This window comes from Prionailurus bengalensis, chromosome B3, assembly GCF_016509475.1.
Source record: "Prionailurus bengalensis isolate Pbe53 chromosome B3, Fcat_Pben_1.1_paternal_pri, whole genome shotgun sequence".
Classification (NCBI taxonomy): domain Eukaryota; kingdom Metazoa; phylum Chordata; class Mammalia; order Carnivora; family Felidae; genus Prionailurus; species Prionailurus bengalensis.
This window is the reverse complement of record NC_057355.1, coordinates 60,681,629-60,695,425: the sequence shown is the minus strand read 5'-3', so window position 1 is coordinate 60,695,425 and position 13,797 is coordinate 60,681,629. Positions and strand designations below refer to the sequence as shown.

The window sequence follows — 13,797 nt, the reverse complement described above, 5'->3', positions numbered from 1 at the left end:
CAAATAACTGTATCCCAAAACAAACTCCCCAATATTTAAAGGAATACAAAAAAAAAAAAAAAAAAAAAAAAAATCCAGCACGTAACAATGTAAAATCATAATGTCTGGCACTCAAACAAATTACCAGGGATGAAAAAAGGAAATATCAATCAATAAAAACAAACCCAAGTCAAAGCATTCTGAAGAAAGAAGAACAAAGCTGAAGGTATCACAATCCCAGATTTCCAGATCTACTACAAAGCTGAATCATCAAAAGAGACACATAGATAAATGAAACAGAAAAGAGAACCCAGAAATAAAACCACACATTTATAGTCAATTAATCTACAACAAAGGAGGCAAGATTATACAATGGAGAAAAGATAGTCTCTTCAATAAATGGTGCTAGGAAAATTAGACAGCTACATGCAAAACAATGAAACTGGACCACTTTCTTATACCATACGCAAAAATGAACTCAAAGTGGATTAAAGACCTAACTGTGAGACCTGAAACCATAAAATCCTAGAAGAAAACATGGGCAGTAATCTCTCTGACATTAGCATTAGCAACATTTTTCTAGATAGATCTCTGCAGGAAAGCAAAAACAAACTATTAGGACTACAGCAAAATAAAAAGCTTTTGCATAGTGAAGGAAACCATCAACAAAACCGAAAACGTAACCAACTGAATGGAAGAAGCTATTTGTAAATAATATATCTGATAAGTGGTTAATATCCAAAATATATAAACAACTTACACAACTCAACAGAAAAAAAAAAAAATCCAAAGAATCCAATTTTAAAATGCGCAGAGGCCCCAAATAGGCATTTTCCCAGTAAAGACATACATACAGATGGCCAACAGACACATGAAAACATGTTCAACATCATTAATTATTAGGGACATGAAAATTAAAAGCACAATGAGATATCACCTTACACCTGTCAGTGTGCTAGCATCAAAAATATAAGAAATAACAAGTGTCAGCAAGGATGTGGAGAAAAAGGAACTCTAGTACACTATTGATGGTAAGCAAATGCGTAGAGCCACTACGGAAAACAGTATGCACGTTCCTCAAAAAACTAAAAATAGAAATACCATGTGATCCAGTAATTCTACTACTAGGTATTTATCCAATGAAAACACTAATTCAAAATGCTATATGCACTCCTGTGTTTACTGCAGCATTATGTATAATAGCCAAGATATGGAAGCAAACTAAGTGCCCATCAAGAGATGAATAAATAGGGGCATCCAGGTGGCTCAACTGGTTAAGCGTCCGACTCTTGATTTCTGCTCCAGTCATGATTTTATGCTGGGTGTGAAGCCTGCTTAAGCTTCTCTCTCTCTCCCTCTCTCCTCTCTTCCCCTCCCCCACTTGCGCACATGCTCTCTCTCTCTGGCTTTCTCAAAGAAAAAAAAAAAGAGAGAGAGAGATGAATGAATAAAAAAGAAGTTATATATTATGGAATATATATGGAATGTGGACTATTACTCAGCCGTAAAAGAATGAGATCTTGCCATTTGTCATATGGACCTAGAAGGTCTGTGAAATAAGTCAGAGAAAGACTAATACCATATGATTTCACTTATATGTGGAATCTAAAACAAATAAAAAAAATGAACAACAAAAAAAGTAAATGCACAAATACAAAGAACAAACTGGTGACTGCCACAGGGGAGGGCCGTGGTGGGATGGGCAAAATGGGTGAAGGAGATTAAGAGGTATAGACTTCTAGTTAATGGAGTGAATAAATCACGGAGATGAAAGGTTAAGCATAGGAAATACAGCCAATGGTATTGTAATAGCATTGCATGGTAACAAATGGGAGCTACACTTGTGGTGAGCACAGCATACATAACTCTAGTCTTATCTTAGCACTGTATTCTACACACCTGAAACTAACGTAACATTCATTGTGTATCAAATACACTTTAATTAAAAAAAAAAAAAAAAAGGACAGGAAGGACAGAAAGGAGGAAAGAAAAGTAAAAACAGACCCAGAAATAGAAGTGGTAGACAAGGACTTTTAGACATTAAAAGTATATATCTGAGATTAAAAAAAAAAAGGGGGGGAGGGGGGAGCGCCTGGGTGGCTCAGTCGGTTAAGTGTCTGACTTTGGCTCAGGTCATGATCTCACAGTTCATGAGTTCAAGCTCTGAGTCTGGCTGTGCACTGACAGTTCAGAGCCTGGGGCCTGCTTCAGATTCTGCTTCTCCCCTATTTGTGTTCTCTCTCTCTCTCTCAAAAATAAATAAATAAACATTAAAACAACAACACTGGATAGGATTAACACCAGATTAGCTACTGTAAAAGAAGGGATTATAAACTGGAAGATAGAGAAGAGAAAAAAAAAAAAAAAAAACTATCCAAAATGAAACATACAGAGAAAAAGGAACCCAACCAACAGATCATCAGTTAGTTATGGGATAACATCAAAAAGCCTAAAACATGTAATGTAACTGGAGTCCCAGAAGGAAAGAACAGACTGTTTACACTTTTATTTTGTTGTCAGTTACTGTAACCATACTGTCTTATATAAAGTTTCTTTCCACTTTTAGCAGATATTTTAATTTCTAGATACACTCATTGGGCCCAGAGGGATTCCATGCTAGGGGGGAAAAAAATCTAAAGAAAAAAAGGTCTTAAATTTTTTCAAATTTGATAAGAAAAAAAAAAACATTTATCAAACACCTCCTATTATTAGAGTAAAAGACCAGATGCTTTCAAAGTAATCCTGATCTATTATATAAACAGGTAGAATACATAATCTGTATTCCAAAAATAGATTAGAATATAGTATGATGCAGAGTGGCTACCTCCTATCTCAAAAGTCAAAATAATATATTTTTCACATTATAAAAAATAATCTCGGGGTGTCCAGCTCAGTCAGCTAAGCACCCAACTTCAGTTCGAGTCACGATCTCCTGGTTTGTCAGTTCGAGCCCCACATTGGGCTCTCCGCTGTCAGTGCAGAGCCCAATTCAGATCTTATGCCCCCTTCGTCTCTGCCCCGCCCCCTCAGTTTTTTTGTTGTTTAAAAATTGTATGTATTTATTTTGAGAGAGAGAGAGAGAGAGAACACAAAGGGGGGTTAGGACAGAGAGAGAGGGAGAGAGAGAATCCCAAGGAAGATTCACACTGTCAGTGCAGAGCCCAACTAAGGGTTCAAATCCACAAACTGTGAGATCATAACCTGAACCAAAATCAAGAGTCAGATGCTCAACTGACCAAGCCACCCAGGAGCCTCTCAATTATGTTTTTAAACAAGCTGAGAGAGAGATGCAAGTTTACAGAGGTACACAACAGCTAAGTTTTTCAAGACACTTAATAATATTAATGTAAAGAACAGAAATAACAGTCAAGAATAGGATAAATCTCATGGGATTTTGTTTTTGTTTTACCCCAAAGATTTTTGGCCAGAGCCTCTCTAAAGGGCTATTAAAAAGAGATAAAGATTTGTGATTAATGCTATTTGCTGATAGCAAAAGGAAAAGAATATTTAGTCACCATTCATACTTCAAATGTTCCTTTTAAACTTTCACAGGAGGTAAATTACACTTCTAGCAGCATGGAAACTCTCTGGGTTCAATAAATGTATTCAAGAAAGTAAAATACCTATTAAAGACAAACTTTACAAGTCAGTATAGTTACAATTACTGACAACAGGATAAAAGTGTAAACAATCTAGTTCTCTTCTCCCTGGCTACAACACTAACAACACATAAGCAAATCCTTTCCCTAAAGAAAGTACAGTGTAACTTACACGGCCAGATTGTAATGAAAACACTGAACAAGACCGTTCCTTCGGTAAAATCTTCTGTAGCTATATCAACCAAACAAAGCATTATAGGTCTATGATCTTCCCACTAAGACAAAGGGAAAAAAATCAATACAGAAACTTCTCTGTAATGATCTCCATTTTAATTATAAGTATATTAATTTTCCTTTTTAAAAATAGCAAAACTGAGGCAAAAAGGAGTTAAGTCAAGTACTATGATATGTTACAGTAAAGATTAGAATGCACTCAAATTGCATCCTGATGCATAATTAACAGTTTGTAGTCATTTGCTGTGTAAGCGTTTTTTTTTTTTAATGTTTATTTTTTTTAAATATATGAAATTTATTGTCAAATTGGTTTCCATACAACACCCAGTGCTCATCCCAACAGGTGCCCTCCTCAATACCCACCACCCCCTCTCCCCTCCCTCCCACTCCCCATCAGCCCTCAGTTTGCTCTCAGTTTTTAAGAGTCTCTTATGCTTTGGCTCTCTCCCACTCAAGCATTTATTAATGAAGAGGTTAATGGATCTAGTAACTTTATTTTCTAAACCAAAATTAGGTGCCAGAATATGGTAAGAGACTTTTTTTTTTCTGATTTGCAAGTGCATTACATATTTTTAAACTTACAAAGATATGCAAATTATATCCTAATTACTTGTATATTTAATAAGTCACCTATAGGGGCTCCTGGGTGGCTCAGTGGGTTAACTGTCTGACTTCTGCTCAGGTCATGATCTCATAGTCTGTGAGTTGGAGCCCCGTGTCGGGCTCTGTGCTGACAGCTCAGAGCCTGGAGCCTGCTTCAGATTCTGTGTCTCCCTCTCTCTCTGCCCCTTTCCCACTCATGCTCTGTCTCTCTCTGTCTCAAAAAAATAAATAAAAACATTAAAAAAAAATTTTTTTAATGAAAAAAAAATAAGTCACCTATAAACTGTTAGATTCTAGCCACAGAGAGACAGTTACTTACCTGGAAGACTTCTTTTTTGTAACCATACATACCCTCCTACTGGTAATGCCTAGTCCTCATTTCTGAGGTTCAAACACAGCTATGTGAAACATAACATAGGAATTCTGTCAGTACTCAAGCAACTGAAGCCTGAGAAAACCCAAAGTAGATACTCATACTGTACAGAGAGGTGGACAGACTCTGTAGAACCAAATTTTTCAAATGCTCTGGTGTTCTGAAAGCATTTGTCTGAAGCTGTTTCAAAAGCTGTGTGAACATTTAATTCTTATTAAATTTTTTTATTTAAAAAGCTTATTAAAAATAAATTATTATTTTTAATTACTTAACAGCTTATAGCTGTAATATATCTATTAACCTCTGAATCTGCTGCCATATGGAGAATAAACTGTGGATGACAAAACAGAAGACTACTTCCCTGAACCCACTCCCCAGACTGTTAGTTCTGTCTGGTAATATGTTCACCCAGTAGTCTGCATTTTCCCTTCATGATACTTGGAACACTTGGAATTCCTTATTCTATAACAGACTGCCTCCATTATATTGTTAAGCTCCAGAAGTGACATCATTTTTGTCCTTTTCACTGCCAAATCTCTAACCCCTAGCATAGTAACACAATAGATGCTGAACAAATATTTAATGAACAAATGGATGAGGCTATTACAATAATTCCAAGGAGAGATAATGAGGTTCAGAGCTGCCACATGTTTAAGGAGAGGTAATGAAGTGAAAAGAGGCTAAGTTAAGGTAGTTACAATAGAAATAAAAAAGAGAGATTCTGTGCAGGTAGAACCAGGGGAAAAAGGAAACCAAAATATATACATACATAATGAGATTTTTGAGCTTGGGCAACTGATTAAATAATAATACCTTCATTTGGAGAACTAAAGCACTTAAAAGAGGGCTGACTTTTGTCTTGGACATGTTGGATTTTCTAAGTGCTAAACAAGCACAGCAGAAATGAAGTCCTAATCTAGTTTACTATCTACCATATGAATTAGCTTCCAGATGATTTTTTCAAATCAAATTTCATGAGAGGCAAGAGTCTCTTTAGCTATTCATTTTTTCCTACTTCCTCCCCTTACCTCTGCCTCATTGGTCATTGCAAAATGTTGATAAAACCATTTCTGAACTATTTTAGAAACTAGGCCCTTAATGGATCAAAGAAAGTAAGAAAGAGGGTCTTTCCAACTTAATATATAACATGTATAAAACTAAATGTCAAATATTAACAAAATACAGTATTTAAATGAATAAGACAAGGAAAAGAATGTGAAATCACTTTTTTAAAAAGGCAATTATCTTGAAACTGCAGAAAGAAGACAAATGTAAAAAAATGATAAAAGGAAGCAACCAAGTGTCCATCCATTGATGAATGGATAAAGAAGTGGTATATATACACAATAGAATATTTCAGCCACAAAAAACAATGAGATCTTGGCATTTGTGACAACATGATGGACCTAAGGGGTATTTTGCTAAGTGAAATTAGTCAGACAGAAAAGGACAAATACCATATTATTTCACTTATATATGGAATCTAAAAAACAAAACAAATGAACAAACAAAAAGCATTAACAGACCCATAAATACAAAGAACAAACTGAGGGTTGCCAAGGGCAGGGGGCAAAATGGGTAAAAGGGAGTGGGAGGTACAGGCTTCCAGTTATGGAATGAATAAGTCATGGGAATAAACGGTACAGCATAGGAAATATAGGCAATGGTACTATAATAGCACTGTATGGTGACATATGGTAGGTACACTTGTGGTGGGCATAGTGTTACATATAAGTTGTGTACATATGAAACTAAAGTAACATTTTGTACCAACCATATACTTCTATATAAAAAAAATGGTAAAAAGCATTCTGGTAAAAATACATATAATGGCAAATAAATTTTCTATTTCAAACATTTAAAAATACCAATTCTTATTTTCATTAAGGTGCAAACTTTCTATAAAACAAAAATGCTGATTCCTAAAACACAGTTAAATCCTGAAAGCTTACCAGAGAGAGTGAAAAGCTACCACCTCCCATTCTTTTTTTTTTTTTTTTTTTTTTTTAATCTTTACTTCTTTATTTTTGAGAGAGAGGGAGAGAACTCAGGGAGGGGGAGAGAGAAGGGAGGGACAGAGAGAAGGGGAAGGACAGAGAAAAGGGAAGGGGCAGAGAGAAAGTGAGACACAGAATCTGAAGCAGGCTCCATCCACGCTCTGAGCTGTCTGTGTAAAACCCAACTTGGGGCTTGAACCCACAAACCATGAGATCATGACCTGAGCTGAAGTCGGATGCTTAACTAACTAAGCCACCCAGGCTCCCCTACCACCTCCTATTCAGAAGACACTAAGACACCTTCTTTTCAAAGAACACTTAATTTTTTGTAATGTTTATTTTTGAGAGAGAGAGAGAGAGAGAGAGAGAGCGCGCGCATGCGCGCACACATGGGGGGGGGGGGGCGGAGAGAGAGCATAGGAAGCAGGCTGACAGTAGAGAGTCTGATGCAGGACTCTAACTCACGAACCATGAGATCATGACCTGACCTGAATTTGAAGGCTTAATGAACTTAACCACCCAGGTGCCCCATAACACTTAATTTTTTACCATGGGAAGTTTAAATCTAAGTGAAAGTGAATTTCTTAATACAATAAAAAGGAACTATCAACATCCCAAAACATCGAGGATCTCATATACAAAGGTTAAAAAAAAAAAATCATGAAAAAAATTCAATACAAGTCCAACTCTTGATTTCACCTGAGGTCATGATCTCACAGTTTGTGAGCTCCATCTCTGCATAGGGCGCTGTGCTGGCAGTGCGGAGCCTGCTTGGGACTCTCTCACTCCATCTCTCTCTGCTCCTCCCCTGCTTGTGCTCTCTCTCAAAATAAATAAACATTTAAAAAAAAGCAAACAAACAGAACAGGGGCACCTAGGTGGCTCAGTCAGTTGAGCATCTGACTTCAGCTCAGGTCACTCATTATGTCACTGTTTATGGGCTAAAGCCCCATGTCCAGCTCTGTGGTGACAGCTCAGAGCACGGAGCCTGCTTCAGATTCTGTGTCTCCCTCTCTCTCTGACCCTCCCCTGCTTGTGTTCTGTCTCTTTCTCTCTTAAAAATTAACAACCATTAAAAAAAAAAAAGAACAGGGGCGCCTGGGTGGCGCAGTCGGTTAAGTGTCCGACTTCAGCCAGGTCACGATCTCGCTGTCTGTGAGTTCGAGCCCCGCGTCAGGCTCTGGGCTGATGGCTCCGAGCCTGGAGCCTGTTTCCGATTCTGTGTCTCCCTCTCTCTCTGCCCCTTCCCCGTTCATGCTCTGTCTCTCTCTGTCCCCAAAATAAAAATAAATGTTGAAAAAAAAAAATTAAAAAAAAAAAAAAAAGAACATATAAAATAACCACAAAGAGAAGAATAACTATGTTTACCATAGTCATAAAACATAAATGAAAATATACCAAGAAATCTGCTTAAAAATCACCGATTTAAAAGATGAAATTTTCTGGCAAAATTGATATTCACATTACGTAAATAATTTAATTTCAGTATGTATTTTAGAGATTTTTATTTTTTTTAAGTAATCTCTACACCCAAGGTGGGATTTGAACTCACAACCCCAAGATCAACAGTCACATGCTCTACCAGCCAGCCACCCTTCAACCTGTATTTTAAACCTACAATAAGATCACCAGATATTAAGGAAGACAGAAACTTTTTTTTTTTTGAGAAAGAGAGAGAGAGAGAGAAAGAGCGCAAGGGGCAGGGGAGAGAGGCAGAGAAGGAGAAGGAGAAAGAGAGAGAGAGGGAGAGAAAAAGAGAGAGAGGGAGAGAGAATTGCACACAGGCTCCATGACCAAGCAGAGCCTGACACCGGGCTTGATCCCACAACTTGGGATCACAACCTGAGCTGAAATCAGAGTCCAACGCTCAAAAGATTGAGCCGCCCAGGCACCCCAAGGAAGACAGTAACTTTTGAGTGGCAATACTACATGTGTTGTTCATATGCTCAAAAGTTAGCTCTAAAAAACTCAACTTTTTTATACAGACTTAAAGACTCTTGTCTCAAACATGGAAGTATGACATTTAACCTGAAAACACTGAACATTTACAAATAAAAGTTATAAAAGTATTTTCAACACAAGGATTCTATCCACTGAAGCCTCAGGTGGGGCGGGGGGAGGGGGGGGTCGGGGTTGGAATCCACCACTGCCATCGCTATTATTTACAATACACTGCATAACAACAACAAAAAAAGGACGACAAGGAAGTAAAATAGCATAAATATGTTTAATTTCAAAAATTCATACATTGAAGATATCCTGCAATATTACTAATCAAATAAACGGACACAACTCCAGCTATATGTTGAGTATTTCTCAAAAACCTCAAGAAGAGAAAAAAAAAAAAAAGGAATACATGACTAGAATCATTGTGAGTAACTTAAATTGTAAAGTTCAAATTATAAAGCCCAAATTGTAAAGTTGTTTGCCACATATCTATAAAAGAATTTTTCTACAGGAGACTTCTTTAAGAGTGGGGAAGGATGTAAGCTATATTTTCCATTAATTCTAAAAGGCTATTTTATTTCGTGAATCAATTCAACCCACACTAGTTCAATAATGGTCATTAAAATTTTTCCCTTGTTATACATTGCTTTTTGTTTTTAGGCAACAAACATTCATTAACTCACAGAGTTTCTGAGGATTAGGAATCTAAGAGTGTCTTAGTTGGGTGGTTCCAGGTCAAAGTCTCTCACAAGTTGTAATCAAGTTGTCATCTCTATATAGTACTTTTTAAGGTTATAAAATATAAAGAATTGACTGCCCCTGTCAAAGTTAGATTCCGTGATAGTGAACTAAGCTCTGTAAGATTTGTTTACATTGAAAAACCAACAATCTATCACTAATTATCACCTTTTAGCCCATTTTTTTGAGGTAAAATACTTTCAAATTTGTCTAAATTATACAAACTTCACTTCCAACTCTACATTTAAAACTATTTGAAGCCCTATTATAATTGAGTTCAATTTGCTAAAGCAAATGAGCGTGTTCTCATGGAGATTTCTTGAGGCATTAAAATAATCAGTATTTTTTTAAGTCAAAAAAAAGACACAAAATCTGAAATCATATATAGTACAATAGAGAATTTACTAAATTATGTATTAACCACAGTACAAGAGCATAAGCAAGATCTATTATTTTTAGCTCCTTACTGAAGATCAGATTTATTTCAATTTGATATTATAAATTAAATTAATGAAGCTAGGGACTTCAATTTCTTTTATGTTTCTAAAACTGAAAGAGAAAAAAACATTTCCTAACATTCTATCATAAAAGAATGAGAAACTTTCCTTTATAAGCATGCTTCAGACATCCCTTTCAGGGCCTTGATCAAGATACATCATACAGGAAAACATAACTTTCTAAATTAAAGGTTCCTTTTGGTATGTTTTCAATTTGAATGGATCACAATATGCCATGGAAATGAGTACACTTATTATTTGAAAAATTTCTAGAGTTAGTTCTTCAAGATTAGACATATTAGTAATATTTGTCAACATTACTGTTTCTTTATAAGAAATACATAACATTCAATTCCCTCGATACTTTAAAATCAATCTCCCATCTCTCCTTTCCCCCCAAAGAGAACATTATTCTACTGAGCCAAAAGAAAACAGGAAACACATCTTTCTTTGTGGTCTATTCTGGCAAATCAGTGTTTAGAAACCAATGCAACTGTTATTAATGGCTCAGAACACACATTAACAAAACACAGAGTGGATTCTCCCTGCGTGTATGTGTACATGCGCCCATTCATAATAATGTGATCCTCGTGTATTTCAGTTTTTTTGGATTTCAAAATCTCAATTTCTACTGAATACCAAAACATCTTTACATAATACATAGACTATAAGAAAACTGCTCTCTCTCATGTTTAAAGAACAATTTCTAAAGCTAAGGATGAGAAGAGTTAATACCGGGATTGCTGCCACCTATCAACTTTAATTCAAAGCAAAGTACAACTCAATGTCATTTTTACCTCCAATGCAGCCACGACTGAAACAAAATTAACTTCACTGCGCGATAAAGTATCCTGGCATCCAATGGATTATTTACTTCTCTGATTTGACAGTACAAACGTGTGGAGTCTTTTGTCCCTCCCACAGCACCCAGGGTGTCAACATCATCTTAGTCCAGGCAAATGGCAGGCAAATCCTTCAGGTCATTACTTTGCACCTTAAGTATCAGAAAGTCATGGCCTTCATTGTCGTTACTACACAGCAAACAGAATGCATAGTCCCATGCCTCCTTCTATTATATTTGGGGAGGCGGGGTGCGAAAGAAGCGCTCAGTGTATCCTGAGAACCCTCTGTGCTCAGCCCTGGTACCAGAAGCTGCATAAATACAAGCAATATATGGGTCACCTACAGAGAGAGAAACAGACGAAGCTTCGTGACCCTCCAAGTTCAGTCAAGACACCGAAAGGCTCTCGGGAAACAGGGCACAAGCCTTCGGGTAAACGGTGTAGAAGCAGACTGTCTCCGAGGTGGAGTGACTAGGTCTGGCACAAGCCCAGGGCGTGGGCAGCTACCGAGGAGACTCTCGTACCCTTCCCCTCCGCACCAGGGTCGGTCACTCCGCGAGGGGTGCGGCTGGAGGAGGGGGTCAGGACTGGGGGAGGGCGGGGCCCGGGGCACCCCAGAGGCGCCCGGGGGGTTCGGGGGGGTGTGTCCTACCTGGGCTGTGGCGGACGCAGGGATTTCGGGCGGAGGGCTCGGATCCAGCTCAGGACCAGGACCGACAGGGATCAACCCTCAGCAGGCGGGACCGCCGCCGCCTGCCCATCCCCCGCCGCCGACTGCGGCGGGAGCCGAGCGCGGCTTCGAGGGCCGGCCGGCTGGGTAGTCCCCTCGGGTGCCGTCCGCGTTTACTGGCGGCGGCGGCGGCTGCGGCTGCTGTTAATGCTGCTGCTGGCCGCCCCCAGCCGCTGCTCTTGTGCCAGCCCCTGCTCCTCCTCCTGCCGCCGCCGCCGCCGCCTCGTCCCCACCGCTCCCATCGCCGCTGCGGCGACTACTGCAGCGCCCGCTGACCCGACCCGACGTTATTCTCCCCCTTCGCAACCCGACACAGCCTAGCCCACCTGCCCTGCCAGTGCGCACGCCCACCTCTCCGCCGCAGGTGCTGATTGGAGAGCACGACCCAAACCCGCCACGTCGGTTGGCTGGTCCCATTGCCTATCACGACGGGGGCGGAGAGTCAGGCAGAGAGCGTCTCCGCCCCCCACCGGAGAATTGCCGCTATCTTCAGGTTTGCCTGAGAGGGCGAGTTACCGGGAAAGGAGCATCACAATGGCAGCGCGCGTGCGCGCTGGAATTCTGGGCCTTGTAGTTCCAGCCACAGCCGCAACTGCCTGTGGGTCCGGAGCTTTGAAGTAGAGCTCCTGAGACTAGTGGTTGGCCCACGTTGGTGTCCTCTTAGCTCAGTAGTTAACTTGCTTATAGAGGCATGATTGTGACCCCAGGTTTGGGCTTTTTGGAAGAAAATCGGAAATGCGTTGTCACGATACGAATTTCCACTGAAGGAGTCACGAAGAAGGGCCCCAAACCGTGAGGCCCTACCATGCCACCTCCTCAGAACCAGAGCTGCCAGGATCTGGCAAATTGGCGCCATCCCCAGAACCGCCTAACAGGAAGCTAATCACCGGCGGGCACTAGGAAGAGGCCTAATGGTAGAAGGAGGAAAGGAGACCGAGACCTCCAGAAAAGACTACCAGCCTGGAGCCCGAAGTGTCCTTACTGCAACCCGTGAAAAACGAAGCTTCCTTACCTTTTTCAAACACCACTAGCAAAGGATACACAGCCCTTGTGAGGGCCAGGATAGGAATCTAAGCAAGACAATTGCGGGAGTCCCTCGAAGACTTTCAAGGAAAAGCGAAGGAGAGCAGGGCAATGAGGCTGTGTGGGATAAATTTGTATTAGGTGTTAATTGTGTCAAGCTCTTTGGTGAAGAGGAAACCTTAAGATTAAGCCTCTCTCCCATCCTTACCCACCAATTTAGAGAAGAAAAATCTCAAAAGAAGTTAAGCAACTTTCCAAGGCCATAAAACTAATTAGTGGCCAAGCCAAAACTCAGGTCTCTTGTTTACTTGTTGTTTTGCAATTATTTATTTTATTTTCATTTGAGAGAGAGAGCGCGTGAGCGGGGGAGAGGGGCAGAGCAAGAGAGAGAATCTTAAGCAGGCCCCTCATTCATGGCACAGCCAGTGGCAAGGGCTGGATCCCACCATCCTGGGATCTTGACCTGACCCAAAATTAACAGTCAGATGCTCAAGACTGAGACACACAGGTGCCCCTAATTATTTATTTTAAGTAATCTTTATACCCAGCATAAGACTTGAACTCACAACCCCAAGATCAAGAGTTGCTCACTCCTCTGCTTGAGCCAGCCAGACACCTCAAAACTCAGGTCTCTTAAACTTACTCCTGTGTCCAATGCTTTTTTTTATTTAATAATCAAAATGACTCCCAGGAGTCTGCCATGGACTGAAAGGATGCAATGACTTACAAGCTTCATCTTACATTAAATATTTTTCTTCACTCAAGTGACATTATGATTGAAGCTAATGATTGAAGCTATGGAAAGGTTAATAATAAATCCTATGTTCAATCTCAGAACTGTTATAGAATCTGTTTCTTCTTATTCAGGAAATGCCACAGCCTCTCCACGTTCTTTAAAAAAAAACAACAGACACCTCTGTCATGCCTAGATCCTTGGATAAAAAGCAGGACAAAGTGTACATTATGCACATTAAAGGCAATTGATGATGACGCAGCTTATCTTGTTCTGTTCAAACTTAAAGAAGCCAAATTGCTTCCTTTCCACTGATTAAAACTACAAGTTGTTTTTCCCATTACTTTGTCCAATGGAATATAGTTCACTTCAGAATATTGGCTTGGCAAGTAATTTGAATTGGAAAGGATTAGGGTTTCTGCAAATGTTTTTCTTTAAAATTAAAGAAGTTTATAGGGGAAAAGTTCAGATTCATTGAAATTATGCCTAGCAATATTTCAAA

General features: G+C 39.5%; 1 protein-coding gene across 1 annotated transcript in view; it reads right to left on the bottom strand.

Moving 5' to 3' along the window:
- Positions 1–11,568, bottom strand: part of TTBK2 (tau tubulin kinase 2) — a 169,629-nt gene extending 158,061 nt beyond the window's left edge. Inside the window, exon 1 of the mRNA XM_043554114.1 lies at positions 11,462–11,568. The gene's annotated coding sequence lies outside the window, so the exon portion shown is untranslated. The remainder of the gene's footprint in view (positions 1–11,461) is intronic.
- Positions 11,569–13,797: the final 2,229 nt, after the last annotated feature.